Below are 23,354 nucleotides of genomic sequence, written 5' to 3'. Positions count from 1 at the left end.
AATTATCCAGAACCACAGCTCGTTGCTATGAGTCTCTGAAAAGAACTGGAACTTACCCCCAATATATTCTTTCATGGAGGACAATCCCACTCAATAACTACTCTGAGTTCAGAATTTCCCAGATAACAATCAGGAGAAAAAATAAAGAATAACTTCTTACTTTTAACCATGTTTGCAGAGAATTGGGTTCGAAATTCTGACCATGGAATGCTGGCAATAAAGGCACCCGTTAGGATAATATTTAATGAAGCATCTTGACGTGGCACCAAGCTTCCATTGATGGAATTAAGAAAGATCTGCCAGTGTTCCAGGGAAGATGATTCCCACACTTCCCCTCCAAAATGTTTTCAAATATGCAGAAGAAGAAGGAAAAAAAAAAGATGAATCAAGCAGAATACCTTGTGGACAATTTTTCTAAGCTGGGATGAATTATGTTAGCTTCTGTTCCCTGATCATTCCCTTCCCTGAGAAATGTATGGATATTTCCATTGCCCTAATCAGCAGAGACAGTTTCAAAATTGATCTGGAAAATCGGCAGTTGACCCCATGATCCTGCACTTTGTCGACACGTTCGATCACATCTGGTCTTGAGCTGTAAAATTGTTGGCCTCTTCCCCAGCATACTGCTCTGACAGCTGCAGGCATTTTGTCCGCAGAATAGCTTCTCTCCCAGAGACTTAGGAAACCGGGACAACACAGCTTTCATTGCTAGATCCTCTAACCACAAAGAGAATTTCAATAAGTTTCTACGGAAAGGCCCTTTGGCTTAAGAGTTTCAGAAAGAAGAAGTATTAGGAAGGCGCACAGGCAATAGCATGTAATTGGGTGTGGGGCCATCTTGATTTAAATTCTGTCTCTATCTTTGACCCTCAGTTACCCAAAAAGGAGTAAGAGATTCACATTCTGTCCTCTGAAAAAGATAATATTGTAGGGATTGAATTAAAATGCCAAGATTTTGAAAATGTTTTAAAAAAAATTATGTAAGTTGCACTATTTAACTCAACAGCATTGTAAAGCAACTATTCTCCAATAAAAATTAAAATTAAAGTAAAAATAAAAAGCTCAGCAGCATCATACTGTCCCTCTAGTCTAGAACAACTTGGTATTTTATAATAAAAGATATATATATTCACTAAGTAGACAAAAATTTGCTCATCATCTCCCTTGTGTCAAATTCATTTCTAAAAATATGTACTGTGCTTATATGTGGAATGTAAAATATGACACAAATGAACTTATCTATGAAACAGAAACAGACCCACAGACATAGAGAACAGACTTGTGGTGCCAAGGGGGAGGGGGCTGGGGGTGGGAAGGATTAGAGTTTGGGATTAGCAGATGCAAATGATTGTATATAGGACTGATAAACAACAAGATCCTACTGTATAGCACAGGGAATTATATTCAACATTCTGTGATAAACCATAATGGGAAAGAATATGAAAAAGTATATGTATATATATACATATATATGTGGGTATATATATACATATATATGTGTATGTGTATATATATATGTGTGAATCACTTTGCTCTCTACTGGAAACTAACACAACATTATAAAGAAACTATACTCCAATAAAAATTTTAAAAAAGAATGGATTAGAAGAAGGCAAGGCTAGCAAGAGATCACTTAGGAGCTGGTTGCAAAATTAAAGTGAGAAATGATGAATGCCTGAACTAAAATTATGGTGGGGGTGGTCAGTGAAGAGAAGTTGCCAGCTTAGGGGGACTAGGAGGGTGTTTTGATTTGGGAGGATGGTAAGCGGAAGTTGGCAAGTGTGGGAATGAATGACCAGCAAGGGTTCTTTTTTTTTTTTTTTTTTTAAGAAGGAAGAAGTGCAGGTTTGCAGAGGGAAGATAGTAAGTTTATTTTGGATCATTTTGGATATCTATTTTATATCCAGCAAATGGGTACTTATACAGAGTAGGGCTAATATTGTTTTGGCAACTGTATATGGAAGCATGGCCAAGTTTTATACTATTCAGTTTATTAAGGAACTCTTACCTAAGGTAGATATATGGTTTCCTTCCCAACCACTGAGCAAAGAACAGGAAGAAAGAGAACAGGGAGAACAGACAAGGACTCTATTTTTTATAGTAAACTAGAATTCATAATCATAGCAGGATCCAATGATGCCCACAGGACTCTCCCATAGTACCTGTATTGGCAACCTCTTGTCTGATTTTTAGCACAGGACCTAAGAAGGGAGACTGATCATGTGGTTATTTATTTTCTTATTGAAAGTGTACTTACTCCTCACTTTGTGACAAGGGAAAGGCAACACGGTTTTGCTTAACCTCACAAAATAAATTGAATTTAGAAGTCTGCATTTATCTAGTGCCAATTCAAAGCATCAGGAGGTTCTGTGAAGTAGAGACCTTCTCCAGCATCTGGAGTTCTGTTTCCCTTCCCTGGAGGGATTATGTGTAACCTATCACTTTTCCTTCCCATACAGAGGTTCGGTTCTCCCAGACTAGCTCTGTGTATAACCAATGAGGCAGAAGGCAGGTTATTACACCTGATGACTCAGACAAGGAAGCATTGACAAGTGAGAGGCAGCCACTTGATCATTCATCATGTGAGCTGAACAATCCCCTCACCCTTAAGCTGAACCCCTGCTGCCCAATACAACTCAAAGTTATCCAATCACATGTGTCTTTGAAAACAGCCTGAGGTTCTCTGGTTTGAACTAATCCTTGAGCCAAAGATCCAGGCCATTTGCAGAGATCTTGGCAATAGGAACTTCAGCTGTCAACAAGCAGAAACACTGAGTTAACACGAGCACATTCAGTGAAGTTAGGGGCAAGTCCATTTTCTAAATCCTACATCAAGAGGTCTAACATACTTGATGGTGCTTTGGACAGAATCTGGCTCGCTCAAGGATAAATCTCCCCAAAGAGTAAAACATCTTTGTCTTCTACTCCATTGATGAAAAATTGAGAAAAGAGAGTGACAGAAGTTTACTTTTGTAGTATCTAAGAAAAAATATTTTGCTAAAAATAATAATGTAGTAAAAAAAAAAAAATTGGGACTTACAATCAGAAGACAGGGGTGCACATTCTACCATCTGCTCCTAAGACAGGACACTTTTATGAAGTCAGTAGTTTACTGACTTCATTGTCTTCCTTGTTTCCTCTTTTCAAGCTCTTTCCAAGTTACCTAAGCCCTTATTATTTCCTTGCCTCCAGGAATCTTGCAGGACAGAAAACAGGAGCCACACAAAGTCAGTGGTAATTTTTGTAAAACCTTAAAGTGACTGCAGAAAGGTCAGTCACAAATTCTAAATTGGTGAAGTTTTGCTTTAATTTTCCTAACTGTCTTATTCCCCTGCACTTCCCAATAAACCAGCGCTGAGCGCAGAGAGAAAGCACATGGATATATGTTGGTAAATGTGAGAAAGTCCTATGAACATGATGACAAATGATGTTGGCAGAAATCTAACTTCTTTCTCTAAAAGAAACAAAATAATAGATTTGGTAAATAATAATCATGTAGCATTGAGACTGACTATTAACTTGAAGATTTCTGAGCATCACAGAATGTCCAATGTTAGTACTATGTATCCTGTAGCTAGTTCTTGATAGCTATGAACCTGTGACTGGACACTGAAACACTGACCATTGATCGCTTCGTGAATGGCTTCTTGAAGGACATAAAGCTAGGGGCTGGGTAGCAGAAGTCTTGATGCAGAAAAACCCACATGACCATGGCCATGTTTGCTAGCAGAAATCAACCAAAACAGCAAGAGATGATGTTGGTCTCACTTCTGCATACCAAATTTTATGTCACTGCAACTCATTTGGTGGAAGTCAGTATATTACTTCTAGTTTGTTAGTTTCTATAGTACAGTAAGACTAAAAAGGGGGTGGAAATGGATGCTAACCATCACCATAGTATTCAACTGTTACCTAGATGTCTATTTCAGACGCCACAATATATCTCAACTTATTATCTTTCTTTTCAAATATGCACACCTTCCTGTGTTCTCAGTGACACTAATTCTATCCAGTTTTCAAATCTAAAACCTATTTTTCATTTCCACTCTCTCTTTCCATATCACCAGGTATGACATAAAATCTTCCTCACCCTTTCTCACATGTGCCCCTTCTGTTTTGATTTCATGTCCTCATTAGTTTCCTCCTGGATTATTACCATAATTTCTTTTATCTTAATGTACTTTCCCCTCTCACGGATCATCTACCCTGTCTTCATAGAAATCTCTCACAAATGTTGCCATTTACATTTCCGCCGTTCAAAACTTTGCACTAGTTCCACGTCCAAATTTCCAGCAAGGCAACATTTCTCTCAACTGGTACCTGACTCCTTTTCCAAATTTATTTGTGATACATATCCTTCCTCATACATTGCACTCAGTTCTTCTGGATTAATTGAGATTCCTTGAAAATGTCTTCCATCAATTCATCCACTTTTTAAGTATCTGTTAAAATTCACTATTTATTAAAAAAACAATATGTTTAGGGATATGAAAAATATGCTTGATAACTGTCCATAAGGAGTTTACAGTTATAGTTTAAACATAACTGTAATATATATTGTAGCAACTGTACAGATTGCTACAATAGGGTGTGACAAATAATTTCCCTATACAGGGGAGGTGAATGTGATATTCAGAGAAATTTTCCTCATATTGCATTGAGCTCAGTCTTGAGGGATAAGTAACACCAACTACACAAAGACACAGGAAAAGAAGAAATAGAAAGCACTTCCAGATCAAGGAGTAATTATACTCACAGGTAAAGAAGCCAGAAAAAGCAAGATGTTTCAGGGGTCACATTGTTGCAGATTATATTTGTGTGGCTCTCCAGAAAAACAGAACAAATAGGAGTTAATATAGAGGGGCTTATTTCAAAGAATTAGCACAAGTTTAAAATGCACAGGGTGGATTGATTGGAGACCCCAAGAAAAGCTGATGCTGAAGTACAAGTTCAAAGGCTGTTGACCTGAAGAATCAACATTGTGTCTCAAATCTAAAGGCTATAAATCTGGAGACTGTGGGAAGAGCTGAGCCAATATTGCAATTGAAGTCTGAATGTAGTCTTCTGGCTGAGTTTCTTCTTGGTTGGGGAAGGTTAGTCTTTTTCCAGTAAGCCTTCAACTGATTAGACATGGCCCACCCACCTTATGGAGGGCATTCTAATACTGTACTCAGTGTGTACCAATTTGAATGTAAATCTTAGCGAAATAAGCCCAATACATAAGGACAAATACTACATAATATATCTTATATGGAGACTCTAAAGTACTTAAACACATAAGGGCAGAAAATAGAATATGGATATTAGGGACTGGCAGAGGGGAAACTAGTCAAAGGATATTAAGTTTCAGTATACAAGATGAATAAGTCCTAGAGACCTACTGTATAGCATAGCTTCTATAGTTACAAATTCTTCATTATATAGTTAAAATTTTGCTAAGGGTAAATCCTATATGAAGTATTCTTGTCACACAAAAATTAATAAAGAGTATAGAAGGACACTTTTGGAGGTTATGGATATGTTATGGCATAGATTGTGATGATAGTTTTTTGTATATACCTGTCTCCAAACTCATCAGGTTCTTTACATTAAATATGTACAGCTTTTTATATGTCATTCATGTCACAATAAAGTGGTTTAAAAATATAAATTTCATTCAAAACATTCCTCATGGAAACATCCAAAATAATGTTTGACCAAATATCTAGACACTAATGGACCACTGAAACTGACAGATAAAGTTTACCATCTTGGGATAAAGCTGAATTCAAGGTTAAAAGGATTGTATTCTGAATGCCATGCTTGGGAATTTGAACTTCCATTTGGAGATCAGATGGAATCATTAAAGAAAGCAGAAAGTCACTTGAGCAGATCCATGTTTAGGAAAATATGTTAGGAGGGTAGAAACAGAAAGAAGTGATGACAAGAAGTAGGGGTATAGTTGTAGAGAAGGAAAAGAGAGGAATTGGGAACTGGTGAATTAAACACAGGAAACCCCTATAGTCACATATGTAAAGAATCATAATCTTCTTTTACCTCTGTTGTCCCCAGCCTGTAATGTATTTTTACCCATTGTCTACTTGGAAAAAAAATCCCTATTTGTCTGTCAAAACCCACTTGCTGTAAGCAGAATTTCAAAATGATTTCAAAGAATCTCACCTCATATAACCCCCTCCCCTTGAGTGCTGTGTATCTGATGGAATGTTATTCTTATGATTAGATGACGGAATATTATTTCTGTGATTACATTAGGTCATATGGCTGAGATGAAGGTGTTTTACAGATATAACTGAAGTCCTTCATCAGCTGACTGTGAATGGAAAGTTAATGGAAGGGGAGATTTTCTTGAATGAGCCTCATCTAATTAGGTGAGCTCTTTAATAAAAGGTCTAAATGCCAGAGATGCGAGAAGGAATAGCAAATGTTTTTCAGTTGGTCTTGAAGAAACAAATGACCACGTTGTGAAGGGCATCACGTGATAAGGAGTAGCAGGTGACTCTGGTAGACAAGAGCCTCAATCTTTCACCACAAAGAACAGAACTCTGCCAACAAAGCCTCAGATAAGATATCAGTTCTAGCCAACACCTTGGCATTAGTCTTCTGAAACCCTGAACAGAGGATGCAATTGGGCCATACCTGGATTTCTTGACCTACAGAAAATAGCTTCTTAAGTTAGGAATGTAAGCTTCCTCCCGTTGAGTAGCACTATATAGAGATGTTTCCTCTTTCGAATGAGATGAAATAGGTGGTGATAGGAAAAGTGTCTGAGCAGAGTCTGGAAGAATGTGAGTCACTGGATTTAATTTGAACAACAGGTAACTGTTTGCCTCCAACATTTGAACTAGGAAATAAAAGGTATAAGCTCTGACTGCCAAAAGTCATCATCTTGGATCTGGAACTTTTTCGGGCTCCTTAAGTTATCCTTCAAAAGCGCTTGAGTTCTGTGAAGGCAGGTGAAGATGAGTACATTCAGTATGCTGACTGTAAAGTCAGATGAGGGTGAGAAGTTGAAGATGTTGCCCCATGAACTCACATGAATTCTAATAGCGATGATGGTAATAAAAACAATGGTTTCTGGTACTGAGGGAAAAAAGAATTGGGTCATAAATGAGTTAAATGCAAAAAAATAATTATTCAGACTTTATCATCTCTCCAGTGTACCACCCTGCCTATTGGACCACAGGTATGAAGGGAGAGAAAAGATTAGGTGTTATACTCAGTGGCAAGATATTTGAGAAAATGAATCGAGACACATTTACAGATTCCATTAGGCTAGTGTTTGAACTTTTCTAGAAACTCTAGGAGAGCAGGGCTTGGTTTGTATGTCTTACCCTGTGTTCCCAGGGCCAAGCACGGTGCTTGGCACATAATAGGCACTCAATAAATATTTGATGGCTGAGTGACTTTCTGGGGAAACACATCCTAAAGCTGAAAATAATAGCAAGCTCTTAACCAAATGAAATCACTGAAATCTACAGCTGGCAAACCTCTTCTCCCTCCCTTTTTCCGGGAGATTAATTGCAGTACTTAACATTTGTAAAGCATTTCTGACACATCAAAATGGCCAGAGGGGAATTTGTACTGAAAATCTAATTCATTATTATTAATAAATTGCCTTGTGGTCCCAACTGTCCTCTAGTGATTTGAAGATGGGAGAGAAAGGGAAAGTCACTTTTAATGTTTTTCTCAATGTCTTAATTTGGAAAAACACAGAGGTTTTTTCAGTGGTTCATTCTGAGGTCCGGGCAAAGGTTCAAGCCCATTCCTGAGTTATCTCAACTGATTCATCCTCCCCCATCCAAAGCCAACAATTGCGAAGGTTTGAAGCATACCCTGCCCTAACTGTACTTAGTGCTGAGAGGTTTTTAATCTTTTTCTTGTTGGTCTCCTTATCTTCTGGTGCTTCTCTGTCTCATCCCCTTTTCCAGAGGCTCCCAGCGTAATCAGCATCTCCTGCAGCTGATGACAGACACAAGAAGCAGATGGACTAAAAGGTTAATGGAAGGGGAGTGGTAAGTCCAGATACAGAAAAAGAAAAGGCAACTGGAAGTTTAGCTGGGTTACACGCAAGCACAGATAACTAGAAATGGCTTCCAAGAGCTCAGAAACAGGGCTGGAAAAAGGCTTTCTACAGGTCAGCAGGGCACTCTCTCCACCCAAAGAAAACTTACTATCTCAGCAAATTTAAAAATTTATACTAAAAGAAAAAATATATATATCCCAAAGTGTTATTGGGTCTTTCTTTCTGTCAATGTAATTCTAGTAGTTTGTCAGCTTCTTCAGTTAGAATATTTTAAGTTGTGATGGTCATTTATTAGTGTAATGTTTTCTGCCCAAGATCCATTCTTCATTTTGGAGAGTGATTTCTTTGCCTTTGAGTGCATTCTTGGTGAGACTGTCAATCAGGGTACTCAGGGTCAAGTATGTGATCTATGGTGAACCAATTGGACTCTTTCTCTTGGGGGCTGGACAACGGAGTGAAACTGGGATTAGATTTATAAAATGATTGGAGCTACCTCAACCCAATGGTGGTACTCAGAGAAGATCAGCAGGTTTTTGCTATGTAGAAAGAACCTCAGAATATTCAGTAGAGTTCTCTGTGCTGTAGAGTAAGTTGTTGATTATAACTTAAATGGGAAAAGCATCTGAAAAAGAATGGCTGTATGTGTATGTTTAACTGAAGCACTTTGCTGTACACCTGAAACCAACACAATATTGTTAATCCATTATACTCCAATATAAAATAAAAATTAAATTAGAAAAGAAGATATGGAAGGCAAGAAGGAAGAAAGAAAGTAAGAAAGAATGGAGGAAGGATGGAAAGAAAGAAAGAGAGAGAGAAAGAATCTCAGAGTTGCCCTGGTTTCTTTTCAAGTTTGCTTTTGTGATTATCTCTCCAAGTATGTGCTCACTACATATACTTCCAACAAGTTTTCTTTCACTTTAAAGTTGTATGGAGTTAGTCCCTGTTGCTTACCACCAAAGATCCTTAACAGATAGCCATGTATCCAGCTTATTCTTGTTATGTGATATTCTTGCAAGGAAATCTGCCATGACTGATTACATGGGCATAGAATGTTATGATGGACCAAACTGTGTTTATTTGTGCAGTCCTGTATCATCACAAAACTCTTAAGGTGGAATGATTACAGCAGTTAAAACACCCTCATTCTACACATGTATTATTTATGGCTCTACTTGGTAAATTGAGCTTATATAGGTTTGTAATTTCTGTGCACTTCTCCATTTTACACTCTTACTTCTGAAAGAAAGTAGAGTGCAAATGTTTTCATTGAGACATAGGTTCTAGTTCATAGGTTCTAGTGATGGACTTGGATTTTTATGCCTAGGTCTATAATTTATCAGTTGTCACCCTCACCCCCAGAATCAGTGAAATTAAATTAAATGAATTAAAAGAGGCTTGCTTCTTGGAAAGAAACCTATGACAAACCCAGACATCACATTAAAAAGCAGTGACATCATTTTGCCAATCAAGATCCTTATAGTCAAAGCTATGGTTTTTCCAGTAGTCATGTATGGATGTGAGAGTTGGACCATAAGGACGGCTGAGCATCAAAGAATTGATGCTTTTGAACTGTGGTGTTGGAGAAGACTCTTGAGAGTCCCTTGGACTGCAAGATGATCAAACCAGTCAATCCTAAAGGAAATCAGTCCTGAATATTCATTGGAAGGACTGTTGCTGAAGCTGAAGTTCCAATACTTTGGCCACCTGATGCGAAGAGCTGACTTTTGGAAAAGACTCTGATGTTGGGAAAGATTGAAGACAGAAGGAGAAGAGGGCAGTAGAGTGTGAGATGGTTAGATAGCATCACTGAATAGATGGACATGAATTTGGGAGATGGTGAAGGACAGGAGAGCCTGGCATTGCTGCAGTCCATGGGGTCTCAAAGAGTTGGACATGTCTTAGTGACTGAACTGAACTGAACTGGAAAATGGCATGAAAAGCTGACTGGGTAAAAAATTAGCATATTGAATATTTTGAGAGGAATCTTTGTTACCTGTGATGTCCTAGGAGGATTTTGTGATCAAGGTGGGGCTGGATTTGGAATTTAAGTGATGGATAGCATTTGAAAAACAAAAAGTGGGAAAGCTTTCCAGGCATGAATGGAGTGAGTGAACACATTTAGGTAGAAAAGTAAAAAGCAAATCTGGAAGAAAGTGTATAGTACAGGTAGCAGAAAGAGCCAATGTGGAATAGTTTTTAAAGGAAAAACACAGAAAAATATGTTTAGGTTGTATGGTCTTGAAAGTCAGGCTAAGGAGTTTGGATTTTATCAACAACAAGGTTGTAAGTTTCAGAGTACTGAAGTGAAGGGGTAGAGTGATACTTGGAAAGGTCAGTCTAGGGTGGGATATAGAAGAGGAAAGCCTAGAGAAACCAAAGTTAGAGATAGTTGGGAACTGTTTATAAAGGGTAAGGTTTGGAGGAAAAATATTATAAACCCGGGGTATTATTTATGATTGTCCTCTGTTTTGTTACCAAATTCCTTCCACCAATTGGTTTTCTGATGGCTCTCCCACTTCTTCTTGAAGCAAAGGATGGAACAGTTCAATTAATAAAGGACTGTAATACCTTAATATCTAAATATTCAAGGTTTTACTTTACAGTAAGTCCCCTACATCCAAACCTTAAAGTTGCAAACTTCTGGAGATGCAAATGTGGGTCCGCACGTCCAATCACATAAGTTAGATCACATGTCTGGCATACTGTCATGTGCATGCAGCCTCTACAAGTGGTTGTACTTTTGTGTATAGTACTGTGTAGAGGGAGGCTTCCCTGGTGGCTTAGAGGGTAAAGAATCTGCCTGCAGTGCAGGAGACCTGGATTCGATCCCTGGGTTGGGAGGATACTCTGAAGAAGGGAGTGTCTACCCACTCCACTATTCTTGCCTGGAGAATTCCATGGACAGAGGAGCCTGGAAGGCTGCAGTCCATAGAGCCATACAGAGTTAGACACAACTGAAACAACTTAGCATGCACGCATACACACACTGTACAGAGTACAGTGGTATATCTTTATTTTAAGCCCAGAATGTCCAGAAACAAGCATTAAAACAGTGGCATATAGCTGATTGTTTTAGTTAGGTACCTAGGCTAACTTTGTTGGACTTACAAACAAATTGGACTGATGAAGACGCTCTCAGGACAGAACTCATTAGTATGTAGGGGACTTAGTGTAACTTTTGTTCCTTGATCTATACTGAGTCAAGATAGACCCCAGTGAACCTAAGCTAGCCCAGAGGACATAACCCTGCCCTTCTTCATTACTCTACTTTCAACAGTTGAAAGGAAAGTCAGTAAAGTTATTAACTCTCTTTGGGTACTCTCTTAGCTTTTATTGGCCAGATGTCAGAAATTTAGGCCAATTCATTTAGGCCAATGAAGAGGAAAATAAATCTTGTCTTGCACGTAACACTCAGTCAGTCAGTATACTGACCTGAGAACTGTACCAACAAGAATTCTAAGAGTGTGTCTGGGCTCAGTGAAAAAGCATCATGTCTAAGACCAATGTTGACCCTAGGTGAAGACATGTGGCCACTCTGACTTAGGGACTCTGTTAGGCTGGTCTTACACTAAGTAAAGCATTATCTCTTCACAATGGAAGTAGTAGGTCCCAAAAAAGCCCTAGTGTCCCCAACTATCCATTCAAATATTCCTGTGAGAACTAAAACTTGAACTAATTCATCAAAAGCTTGGAAAACTTAGACTTTCTCTCTTATGTGCATGAGGTGGGACATTAAGATCCCTGGGTCTGAGGAGGAAAAATGTGGGAACTAAAAGTTGAACTAATTCATCAAAAGCTTGGAAAACTTAGACTTTCTCTCTTATGTGCATGAGGTGGGACATTAAGATCCCTGGGTCTGAGGAGGAAAAAGGATCTTCACCTTGGAAATTAAAATGGATTGGACTTGCTATGCAAACCAGTTTTTAATATGATTACCTTTTCTAGATCAGAATGTGGGGACACTGTTTGACAAGGTATTTTTTAACTCAAAAATTAATTTACAATAACAATTTTTAAAATGACTGTGATGAAGTCTCACTTAGTAAATAAAATAATTGAATAATATGCAGTTGACACGATCTATGAAAATCCAGTATTCTTGCCTGGAGAATCCTGTGGACAGAGGAGCCTGGAAGGCTGCTGTCCATAGGGTCGCACAGAGTCGGACACGGCTGAAGCGACTTAGCATGCATGCGTGCGTTGGAGAAGGAAATGGCAGCCCACTCCAGTGTTCTTGCCTGGAGAATCCCAGGGACAGAGGAGCCTGGTGGGCTGCCCTCTATGGGGTCGCACAGAGTCGGACACGACTGAAGCGACTTAGCAGCAGCAGCAGCAGCAGAATGAAAATCAAACGTACGTTTAAGAAACAACAAACAAGTTTTGTTTAACACTATAAGAGATTTTGATTATTATCTGATGTAGATTTCTGAGGCATATAATGATTTTCCTGCCCATTGTTTGTTATTTTGATGGATAACCTGATTCATACTTTAGAATTCTAAGACCAGCAAGGAAAACCTATAAAGTGAAACTGCATGTGGCCAGATGTAAGTACTCAGTGATACAAATGGTTTAACTTTATCAAAAGCCAATATTATAAATCTTTCTAAAACAGACTGATTGGAACTGGAGATTTATATCATGAAAAGTACAAACTGTTACAAAAAGAACATTTTCTTTTTTGAAGGTTAAGTTACATTCAAATGATTATTTGTTTGATACAGGACTTGGAATGAATCAGAGATATCAGAAGGACATGTTGAACATTGAAATCTATCAGAAACTAGGAAAAAATGATCTTTACAAAGATAAAATAATTCTTGGTAAACTCAGATTCAAGTTACAAATATTTGAGTAATACAGAACATGTGTCTCTTCTAATAGTTCAACCACAGTCTAATAATTCAACCACAAATCACAGGTATTGTCATTGTAGCAATATGGTTCTTAGAAGGCTACTCCATAAAGCAGCACTGAATTTTTTGGAGACTTTCATCACAATAGCTTGGATTAATACAATACTTCACAAAATTAGTTATCATCATCATCATTATCAAGAAACTCCATTTATTCTTAGTTTTATAGGAGCCTATATACCTTAATGCCTTGTTTAGTTAATGCAAGCATGTTTTTAAAAATAAATCAGTCTGCAGTTAATAAGGGGAGAAACGCTGAAACATCCAAACCAAGATCAGTCCAACAGATCATTCAGAGAAATGCTTCTTTTAAAATGATGTATACCATTCAGTCCTGTTAAAGGCAGTCCAAAATGTTATTTTCCTGGGGTACAGTGGTTGGGCCACTTGGTTGTGTTATTTGACACCCTCTTGGCCTGGGTTCCGTATCCCCCACCCTCTTCCCACTCCTTGCTCTGCCCAGCTGGTGTCTGGGTGTGGGGTGGAGGAAAGAGGATTTCACAACACACAGCAAGAAAGGGACAGGCTTGGCAACAGGGCCCCCAGAGATCCAGTCCAGCTGCTGTAAAAGGAATCTCATGGCATGTCCCCACCCTGCCCCTGACGAAATCACAAGTGATGCTGGACAAGTTACAAGACCAACTTGCTGATGTGTGCAGATGTAGTAAACACAGGCAGCACAGCCTGCGGCATCCAGGGGGAACCAGGAGTTCTTAGGACCACCTTTGCCTCTACAGTGTTCCTATGACCTCGGGCAAGGTGCAGAACCCCCTCTGCTCATTCTTAAATCAGAAATTGACGCAAAAATAACACTTTCCATTCCTAGAGGCCATTGTGAGGACACTCCAGGAATACAAAGGGAGTACCAAAATATCGAACATTGTCATAAAGGAAAAAAGAAAATCAAGAAGAGTTATGCATACTTCATATAGGTATATTTTAAATTCCAGGAAACTTTATTTTTTATTATTTTTTATTGGGGTGTAATTGCTTTACAGTGTTGTGTTAGTTTCTGCTGCACAGCAGAGTGAATCAGCAATACGTATACATATATCCCCTCCCTCTTGAACCTCCCTCCCACCATCCCCCACCCCACCCCTCTAGGTCATCACAGAGCACTGAGCTGAGCTCTCTGTGTACACGGCAAGTTCCCACTAGCTATTTGTTTTACACATGGTAGTGTATATATGTCAATCCCAATCTCCCAATTCATCTAACCTCTCCTTCCCCCCTCCACGTCCACACATGTTCTCTACATCCGCATCTCCAGTAGGGTCATTTGTACCATTGTTCTAGATTCCACATGCATGTAAATATATGATATTTGTTTTTCTCTTTCTCTTATTTCACTCTGTATGACAGTCCTTAGGTTCATCTATGTCTCTACAAATAACCCAATTTTGTTCCTTCTAATGGCTGTGTAATATTCCACTGTGTGCACAAACCACGTCTTCTTTATCCAAAATACTAAAAATAGAGCTACCATATGATCCAGCAAACCACTACTAGGCATATACGTGGAGAAAACCATAATTCAAAAAGGCACATGCACCCCAATAATCATTTCAGGAAACTTTAAAAATAAAATTTAATAGGATGAATGTGATATTAGAAATGCGATGATGTAAAATGAGAAATTCTGTCTGTTACTACTGAGGCACTTAATTAAATAATCCTTCAGTGTGTGTTTCTGGTGGATTTCAAAGCACAGTCTCAGGTATTTCTGATTTGATCAATCGCAACCATGGGAGTTGAGCAAGGAAGCCAGTGATATTGCCACCTTGAAAATAAAAATACTGAGGCTCAGGGAGTCTTGGCAATGTAGCACAACCAAACAATACAAGGTTTAGAGTTAAAAGTATTTAAGGTGTTATGAGAAAAGTTGGGTTTCCCTCTTGGCTCAGTGGTAAAGAATTCACCTGCCAATGCAGGAGACACTGGTTTGATCTCTTGGTTGGGAAGATCCCCTGGAGAAGGAAATGATAACCTACTATTCTTCCCTGCAAAATTCCATGGACAGAGGTACTTGGCAGGCTATAGTTCATGGGGTCATAGAGATTCAGACATGACTTAGCAACTGAAAAACAACAACAACAAAGGAAAGTTGTCTCAAGGATAGATCTGTGTCCTGAGGAATATTCTTGAAGACGCTATCTGGCATTTCATTCTAAGACATGGATCTGTAAGTCAGAATAAAGAGGCTCATTTTAGAATTGGTCAGTTGTTCCTTACAATGTTTATTAGATTGTTAGGTTGAAATAGATGTCTATAAAAATGGACCTTTTAAGGATATTTACTCAAGAAGAACCCACAGAAACAGGAGTCACAAAGCCAATGGTAATGCTTTATGTAAATCATTAAGACACTAAGTATCTCTTCTAGGATGAGATGAAAATGAAGGTATGCCCCACAGAGAAGTAGGCAGGAACATTCTTCTATTGAAAGCATTCTCTTCCATTGACTTAATTCCCACCCCTCCCACAACCTTCTACTTTGAAATAATTTTCAAATGTACAGAGAAGTTGAAAGAAAGGTGTGTGGTAGCTTGTATCCTAACCTGTTTGTGAACTGTTTGTAAATTTATTGTAGATATTATAACATTTCACTTCTAAACATGTCAGTTTGTGTCTCTAAAACCCAAAACACTTTCCTATAATATATAATTTCAGTACTTCATCACATCCAAGAAAATTAACCATATTTCCTTAATATCATTCAATATTAAATATCATCCATATTAAAAAATTTCAGATTGTCAACCAAATCTTGTAACAGCACTTTTTTTCTGAAATACAATCCAATCCAACTTTTTTGATTATGTGTCTTTAGCTCTTCTGTATTATAACAGTTCTCCTACCTTTTCTTTTTAACTTTGACTTTTGGAAGAGACAAAACTGATTTTCTTGTAGAATGTCCCACTTTCTAGATTTGTCTTCTTATTTCTTTGTGGGGTAGTTTAACCTGTGACTCTCCCTTTTGTTTCCATTAACTGGATGTGAGGTCCAAGGGCTTGTTTATGTTTCAGTTAAACATTTTCAGCAAAAATAATCCACAGATGATGCTATGCCCTTTTATTGCACAATGCCAAGGAGTCCTGTTAGTGATGCTAAACTTGATCATATGATCCAAAGGGACCATGAGACATTTCTACTCTAAAAATGCATTTTTCCCTTTGGATTGACAACTGTGGTTAATGATATTTTTAAAAATTTGTATTGGTGTATAGTTGCTTTACAATGTTGTGTTAGTTTCTGCTGTACAGCAAAGTGAATCATTTATACATATACATATATCCCCACAAATTTTTAGATTTCCTTCCCATTTGAGTCACCACAGAGCACTGAGCAGAGTTCCCTGTGCTATACAGTAGGTTCTAATTAATTACCTATTTTGTACAAAACAGTGCATATATGTCAATCCCAATCTCCCAATTAATCCCACCCCCTCTTTCTCCCTTGGTATCCATACGTTTTCCTGTACAATTTGTGTCTTTATTTCTGCTTTGCAAATAAATTCATCTGTACCGTTTTTCTAGATTCCACATATAAGTGATATTGTATGATATTTGTTTTCTCTCTGACTTACTTCTCTCTGTATGACAGTCTCTAGGTTTATCCATATCTCTGCAGATGGCACTATTTTCCTCGTTTTTATGGCTGAGTAATATTCTACTATATAATATGTATGTACCATATCGTCTTTATCCATTCCTCTGGTGATGGACATTTAGGTTGCTTCCATTTCCTGGCTATTGTAAATAGTGCTGCAGTGAACCCTGGGGTGCATGAACATTTTTAAATTATGATTCTTTCCACGTGTATGCCTGGAATGGGATTGCTGGGTCATATGATAGTTCTATTTTTAGTTTCTTGAGGAATCTCCATACCATTCTTCATAATGTCTCTACCAATTTACATTCCCACCAATAGTGTAGGAGGATTCCCTTTTCTCCACTTCCTCTCCAGCATTTATTGTTTGTAGATTTTCAGATGATGGCCATTCTGACCAGTGTGAAGTGATACCTCATTGTAGTTTTGATTTGCATTTCTCTAATAATTAGTGATGTTGAGCATCTTTTCATGTATTTGTTGGCCATCTGTATGTCCTCTTTGGAGAAATGTTTGTTTAAGTCTTTCGCCCAACTTTTCCTTTGATTTTTTTTTTTTAATATTGAACTGCATGAACTGTTTGAATACTTTGGAGATTAATCCCTTGTAATGACATTTGACATCATGAGATCATTTTGTCCCCTAACAACATTCAATCTGTTAGTTTTAGTAGTCTTTCTTGATCCTTGCACAATGGTGATTTTCTAATTCTGTCATTCCACCTGCAATTCAAAGCTCACATTCTTTGTAAAGAAGCGTCTTCTTTAAGATTCATTTTATAAAAAAGAAAATGACAGAATAAATGCTTTATTCTTTCCTTTAACTTTTGACTTTCAAGAAGGGTTAAAAATAAACTGAATCACTTTGCTGTACACCTGAAACTAACACAATATTGTTAATCAACTGTACTCCAATATAAAAGAAAAAATTTTCTAAAAGAAGGGGTATAATAGTACAGTAAGGACATGCTAAAAGTTGAAAAACACCTCTAAAGTGTTCAGAAATCCTGAATATTTTCATAATTTGCAATTAGACCAAAAAGGCAGTATCACTGTGAGTAATGTTTAGACATATTCCGTTAGAGATGCACAAAAGCCAGCCAGAGGAGGGTAATTATCTACAGTATACTTGCTTTAGAGGCCTTTGGATCTAGACAGTTAAATAGTTTATGTTCTATGTGGGAAGATGTTAAGGAGGGTGAATCTAACATTATACTTAAGAATAGAGAGATTAAAACTGTTTAGACACTGTAGAGAAATTTGGCCAAAAGTCACCACAAGGTAAGTCCAGTTGTACCAGATGGTGAGAATGTCCCCCGTAGCTGGTACGGGCGAAGAGACAGAAATAGAATCTGATCTTAGTGACACAAAATAAAGCCACTGGGATCTCTTTTACTCTCCACTGGACTCCATCCTCCCTATCTCCTTTGTTACTATTGAAGTCATTTTGATTCACGAAAATGACAGTACGAAGGTTCCCAAAGAATAAAATAACTATGGATTTAATCTTCCTCCTTTTAATTTATTTACTTTCACTGTAACATAAAAGGCATCTATTTCAATGCAGCCCACATTCCAGTGAGACATTTCCCAGGCCAGAGCAAAGTTATCAAAAATTCTGTGATGCCTTAGAAGGTATTCAGGGCTTTCCCTGCCTTTTCTGCCCATCTTACTCCCCATTGCCTCCTCCCCTGAAGATGTGTACTCAAAGCGTTGAGAGCTAATAAAACCTATTGAACATTCTGTCTTCCTTTGGAAGGTGCCAGGCATTGATTTTGTTCAAAACACTGTAGGTGGTGGCTGCTTATTCCACACTCTTTGCCAATCACTGGAATGGAAAAGTGTGTGAGAAGAGAAGAACCCAGGAGACCACAGTGGAGGGTGGGCAGGAGGAGATGGAGCTGGGTCCTTGACTATACGGTCTGCCCCGTTACAAAAAGGCAGCCAGAACTGTGGTTTTCAAATTTACAGTTTTTAAAAAAATCCACTCCTACTGTAGACAGAGTGCCATAACCTTCTCTCCTTCCCTGTCTCTCTTTTTTTTTTTTTTCATTTTTTCCCCCAAAGAAATGGCCAGTTGAAAATATCACACTCTGTTGGACCCAAAGAGTACAATCAAACTTAACTTCCATGGATGTGGGAACAAGGCAATGGAGGGGCAGTCAAGGGGATGAAGGGGGGCAGTCTGACCAAGGAGAGACCACCTCAAAGTTTCACTGTGGCAACCCCACTCTGGAAAACAAGCAGCAAATGAGAGCCAGCACAAATGTTAATGTAACAGGATAAGTGGGGGAAAGCAGCCCTTGGCAAGAGAACTAAGCCTGTTCATTTTTATAATATAAGAGAGAGCAGGCAAGGGAGATTGTGGGCTCGCTCACCAGGTGCGTTTTGCAAGCTTTCCCAGTTCTCATTTCATTAGTTCCTCTCATATTATTGCAAGAGGCTTCAAAGCTATATAGAATGAGTCTTGCCATTCTGCTGAACTCATTCTGACTTCTATTTGCATTTCATGGTTTGCCTTCTAAAATAAAAAAAAAACAAACAATTTTTTATCAGTGGAAAAAGAGAAGCATATAGGGAATATATGTATACATACAATTGACTCACTTCATTGTACAGCTGAAACTAACAAGACATTATAAACCAGTTATTATTGTTGCTCTTTAGTCGCTCAGTCATGTCAGACTCTTTTGTGACCTCATGGCCTGTAGTCCACCATATTCCTTTGTCCATGGGACTTTCAAGGCAAGAATACTAGAGTTGGGTGCCATTTCCTTCTCCAGGGGTTCTTCCCAACCCTGGGATCAAACCTGCATCTCCTACATTGCAAGTGGATCTGTTACCATTGAGCCACCAGGGAAACTAAACCAATAATACTAAACCAATCTAAACCAATAATACTCAAAAAAAAAAAAAATCATCTCGGAAATCAGTGACCTTCAGTTAACAGGGGCTAGATCTGAAAGCAGAGTTCTGGAGATATATTTGTGAATGTCTTCATGCTTGCATGCTAAATGGTCAAGGATAATGGTACTGAATTTGTTGCATCAGTGTGATGTCATAGCTTTTATTTACTATTGTTTTAAAAATTAAAGTTTCTTGGCAGGATGTTGAGAAGCATGTCACAGCTTCTTTTCATACCAATGCAGTGAGATAATTTTTTGCTTTTTGTTTTTTAAAATTTTTGGACTTTGTCCTAAAGAATGTGGTTTCTCTCCAATATTTTTTGATACTCTCACCTTTGAACTTCACCCCAACCACAAAATGTGCCCCCCAACTCTCAACTTTGCCCAAATGGTGAATTAAGCATTCTGCCTTCTTTTCCTCAGAGAAGACATGACATGAAATGGAGAAGGAGTCAATATATGGCTTTTGAGCTTCAAAAGAAAATTTCAAGTTCATGGGAAAAAAGGTATAATGTGAAAGATCTAAAACTTTGGAATTGGGGGATACTTAAAGCTTTTGCTCAAGAGTAATTGGGTACAGAATGATCATATTTTAAAAATCAGCCCTTTTTTGGTTCTTAGTATATATAAAGCTTCCATGAGGAAAAGGAAGAATGCAAGAGATCAATAATAGAGTTGAAAGTTGGGATGGGTCCCTGTGAATTACCCTTGTGTCCTGGTTTTCCCTAATCTCCAACAGTTCCTGATAGCTCAGTTGGTAAAGAATCTGCCTACAATGTGAGAGACCTGGGTTCAATCCCTGGGTCGGGAAGATCCCCTGGAGAAGGGAAAGGCTACCCACTTCAGTATTCTGGCCTGGAGAATTCCCTGGACTGTATAGGCCTTAGGGTTGCAAAGAGTTGGACATGACTGAGTGACTTTCACTTTCCAGAAGTTCCCAGTTGGACAAAATGAGAGTAGAGGTGTGACTGTTCAGGTAAAGCCCAAAGAGACATCCAGACTCTAGCATCTCCCTTGTACATGATGGTTCTGGAAGAGCAGACATATGTGGTGGGTCTGGACAAGGAAGACTCAGATAGCATGATATAGTTCCTTTCAATAAAGTATGGCCTAAACAGGAATGAATGTTTTCAACAGGCTCCACATGAGTGCAGAATCAGCAGAGACAGTCAAGGTCAAAGACCTAGCAGTGAATTCTAGAAACCCACAACTGAAGTTAGATGGAGCCTGATTTTATCAGCAATGTGTGAAGACTGATGATTTGTAGGAATGTTGTGTATCTTGATAAGAATTCCAGTCATCTGTGGGATTTAAAAGTCAATTAGATAGCAAAGAAAAAAAAGCATTCTCACACTAAAACTCCAAGAGCTCTAAAAAGGATGGCACATTAAGTTAAGCACGCACACACACAGGTTAGAATGAGAAAGTAATAAGTAAACACAACCATCCATTCCATCCTTACCCTCATCTACCCTGTTTTCATTTTCAAAACGTGGCTTCTATGCCAAGCACTTATCCAACTGATATTTACATGTTCTCATAGCACCCAATCCAAAGGAGGCTTTGCTGCTTGAAAATTGAGATATAAAAACTTATGTCTGGGTTTAGCAGAGATAGATCAATAAGAGGGCAATAAAAAACATTCTTCTGGAAGACAAAAATTACAAGACCAAACAGGTGATGGATTGATGTGAAGTAACTCTTTGAATTGGGGAGAACACATAGTCTTCTGAGAAAAAGTACTTAGGAATTAATTTTCATCCTGAATGTTAATTCAAAATTTAACAAAGTACATGCCTATATCTATAAATCAGATTATCTTCCCTTGTCAATCTGTAAAACATGGAACTGGCTTTCTCAACTATTAGTTTGTGACCACGCAGGGAAACTTATTTAATGTTAACCTCAGAAACATATAGTTTTGAATGTAAACCTACTGTCAAAGGAGAGGGAGAAAATTATGCATTCTAAGGAAAAATAGAAAGGTTTTTGTTTTTTAAAAAAAATCACCTTGTATATCAGACTACCTGATTCATCACTTCATTTTAATAGTATATAATAATTCTGTATGAGCTTCCCTGGGGCTCTCCTGGTGTCTCAGTGGTAAAGAAACTGCCTGCCAATGCAGGAACTGAGGGTTTGATCCCTGGGTTGGGAAGATCCCCTGGAAAAAGAAATGGCTCCCCACCCCAGTATTCTTGCCTGAGAAGTCCCATGGACAGAGGAGCCTGGTGGGTTACAGTCCATGGGGTCACAAAAGAATCAGACATGTCTTAGCAACTAAACAACAATAATGTTGTATATTATTAAATTCTCTGAGGGTATAGGGTGGTATAATGTGAGTAACAAAATATTATTTTTCTAGTTGCATTATAAAACAGGAACAAAAAATGAGATTAGATGATAGGATAATTTTAGAATAGATTTTAGAGTGGTTTGTAAAACCCCAGAAGGCATTTACAAGCAAGGCCATATGACTCATTCAAAAAGGTATTAATAAATCACTGAGATGGTGACATAAATACTAAAACTGAATAAACGTTAGATACACTGCCTTCTGGGGTGATTGAAAAACCATTATTCCTGGAAGAGAATTGAACAAATAATACCTCAAGACTCTCAGACTCCCAAATTTCCCAGAACTAGGATCTAGTCTTTGATGTGTTAGAATAGCATTAATGGGCAGAAGCCAATGACCTGGTGAACCTGTGAAATCTTCCTGTCATCAAATCTGTGATTGATAAGATAATACAAAATATTCTGAAAGTATTTGCCATATCTACTGTTTTTCCATCAATGAAACTTTTGGTTGCTCTTTTCACTAAGTGGATGTTAGTAAGTTTAAAATAATGGAGATGTTTTTACTATCTATCTCCATAGAATCTCTTTTAATCTTAACTCTAAAACTAACTTGTTCTTTGATTGTAGAAACATATGATCTAGTAAAAATTTCAAAAAATAATATCCAAAAGCAAGCTGACTTGGGAGAGTGAAATGCTTGTCCAACAACAATTTATGTTGCCCTTTTTTTTTCTTTTCTGTGGACATATTGCTATAAATGAGAAAGTTCAAATTGGTTGGAATTTGTTACTGACTAAGAGTGTCAAATCTTGTGTGTCTAACTTCTGTGATCAGAATTCCCTGGGGAGCTTTTTAAAAACTCAGATCCTGGACCTTGATCCAGACCTCCAATCAGAATCTTTAGGGGGCTCAAGGCGCAATAATCTGCATTTTTCAAAAGATTGCCAGATGGTTTTGCATATACTGAATTTATTTTTAAGAGGTCTAATAAAAGTCAAGTTGGAAAAATGTTTGATCAGCCTCAGATCACATTTTAAATGAAACATGGAAGTGATAAAATTCTCTTTAAAGTTTCAAATCACCTTATAAACACTGGGAAAAGATGGGATCACAGGTATTTGCATAATGCAGAGTGGTCTCTGAACTCTGTCTATTTTAAAAGAGTTTTACAATTTGTATCCCAATCTTTAGAATTATCTGTCCCCTCTAATTTGTCAGTCTTTTTGCTTTCTTTCTTTCTTTTTTATTTTTACTCTGTTTTTCTTACTGATTCACCTTGATGGAGTCTTTGCAAAGTATAAGTTTAAATTTTTCAAAGATTTACAATCCTAACTTATATTTTACTGGTTTATGTAGTATTTGTAGAGTTGTGGATGGACCTAGAGTCTGTCATACAGATGACAGACTGTCACAAAGAGAAAAACAAATATTGTATCAGTCAGTTCACTCACTCACACGTGTCTGACTCTTTGTGACCCCATGGACTGCAGCATGCTAGACTTCCTTGTCCATCACCAACTCCCGGAGCTTACTCAAACTCATGTCCATCACGTCGGTGATGCCATCCAATCATCTCATTCTCTGTCATCCCCTTCTCC

At 38.0% G+C, this 23,354-nt stretch overlaps 1 long non-coding RNA gene across 1 annotated transcript in view; it reads left to right on the top strand.

Annotated features, from left to right (window-relative positions):
- LOC145507796 (uncharacterized) overlaps nt 1-23,354 on the top strand; it is a 93,189-nt gene that overhangs the window by 23,267 nt on the left and 46,568 nt on the right. Inside the window, exon 2 of the long non-coding RNA XR_014055131.1 lies at nt 7,929-8,012. This is a non-coding gene — a long non-coding RNA (uncharacterized LOC145507796). The remainder of the gene's footprint in view (nt 1-7,928; nt 8,013-23,354) is intronic.

The sequence above is a fragment of the Giraffa tippelskirchi genome, chromosome 5 (genome assembly GCF_054371585.1).
Source record: "Giraffa tippelskirchi isolate mGirTip1 chromosome 5, T2T-mGirTip1v1.2.pri, whole genome shotgun sequence".
Classification (NCBI taxonomy): domain Eukaryota; kingdom Metazoa; phylum Chordata; class Mammalia; order Artiodactyla; family Giraffidae; genus Giraffa; species Giraffa tippelskirchi.
Note: the sequence above shows the minus strand (reverse complement) of the source record. Positions and strands in the feature narration are given on the sequence as shown.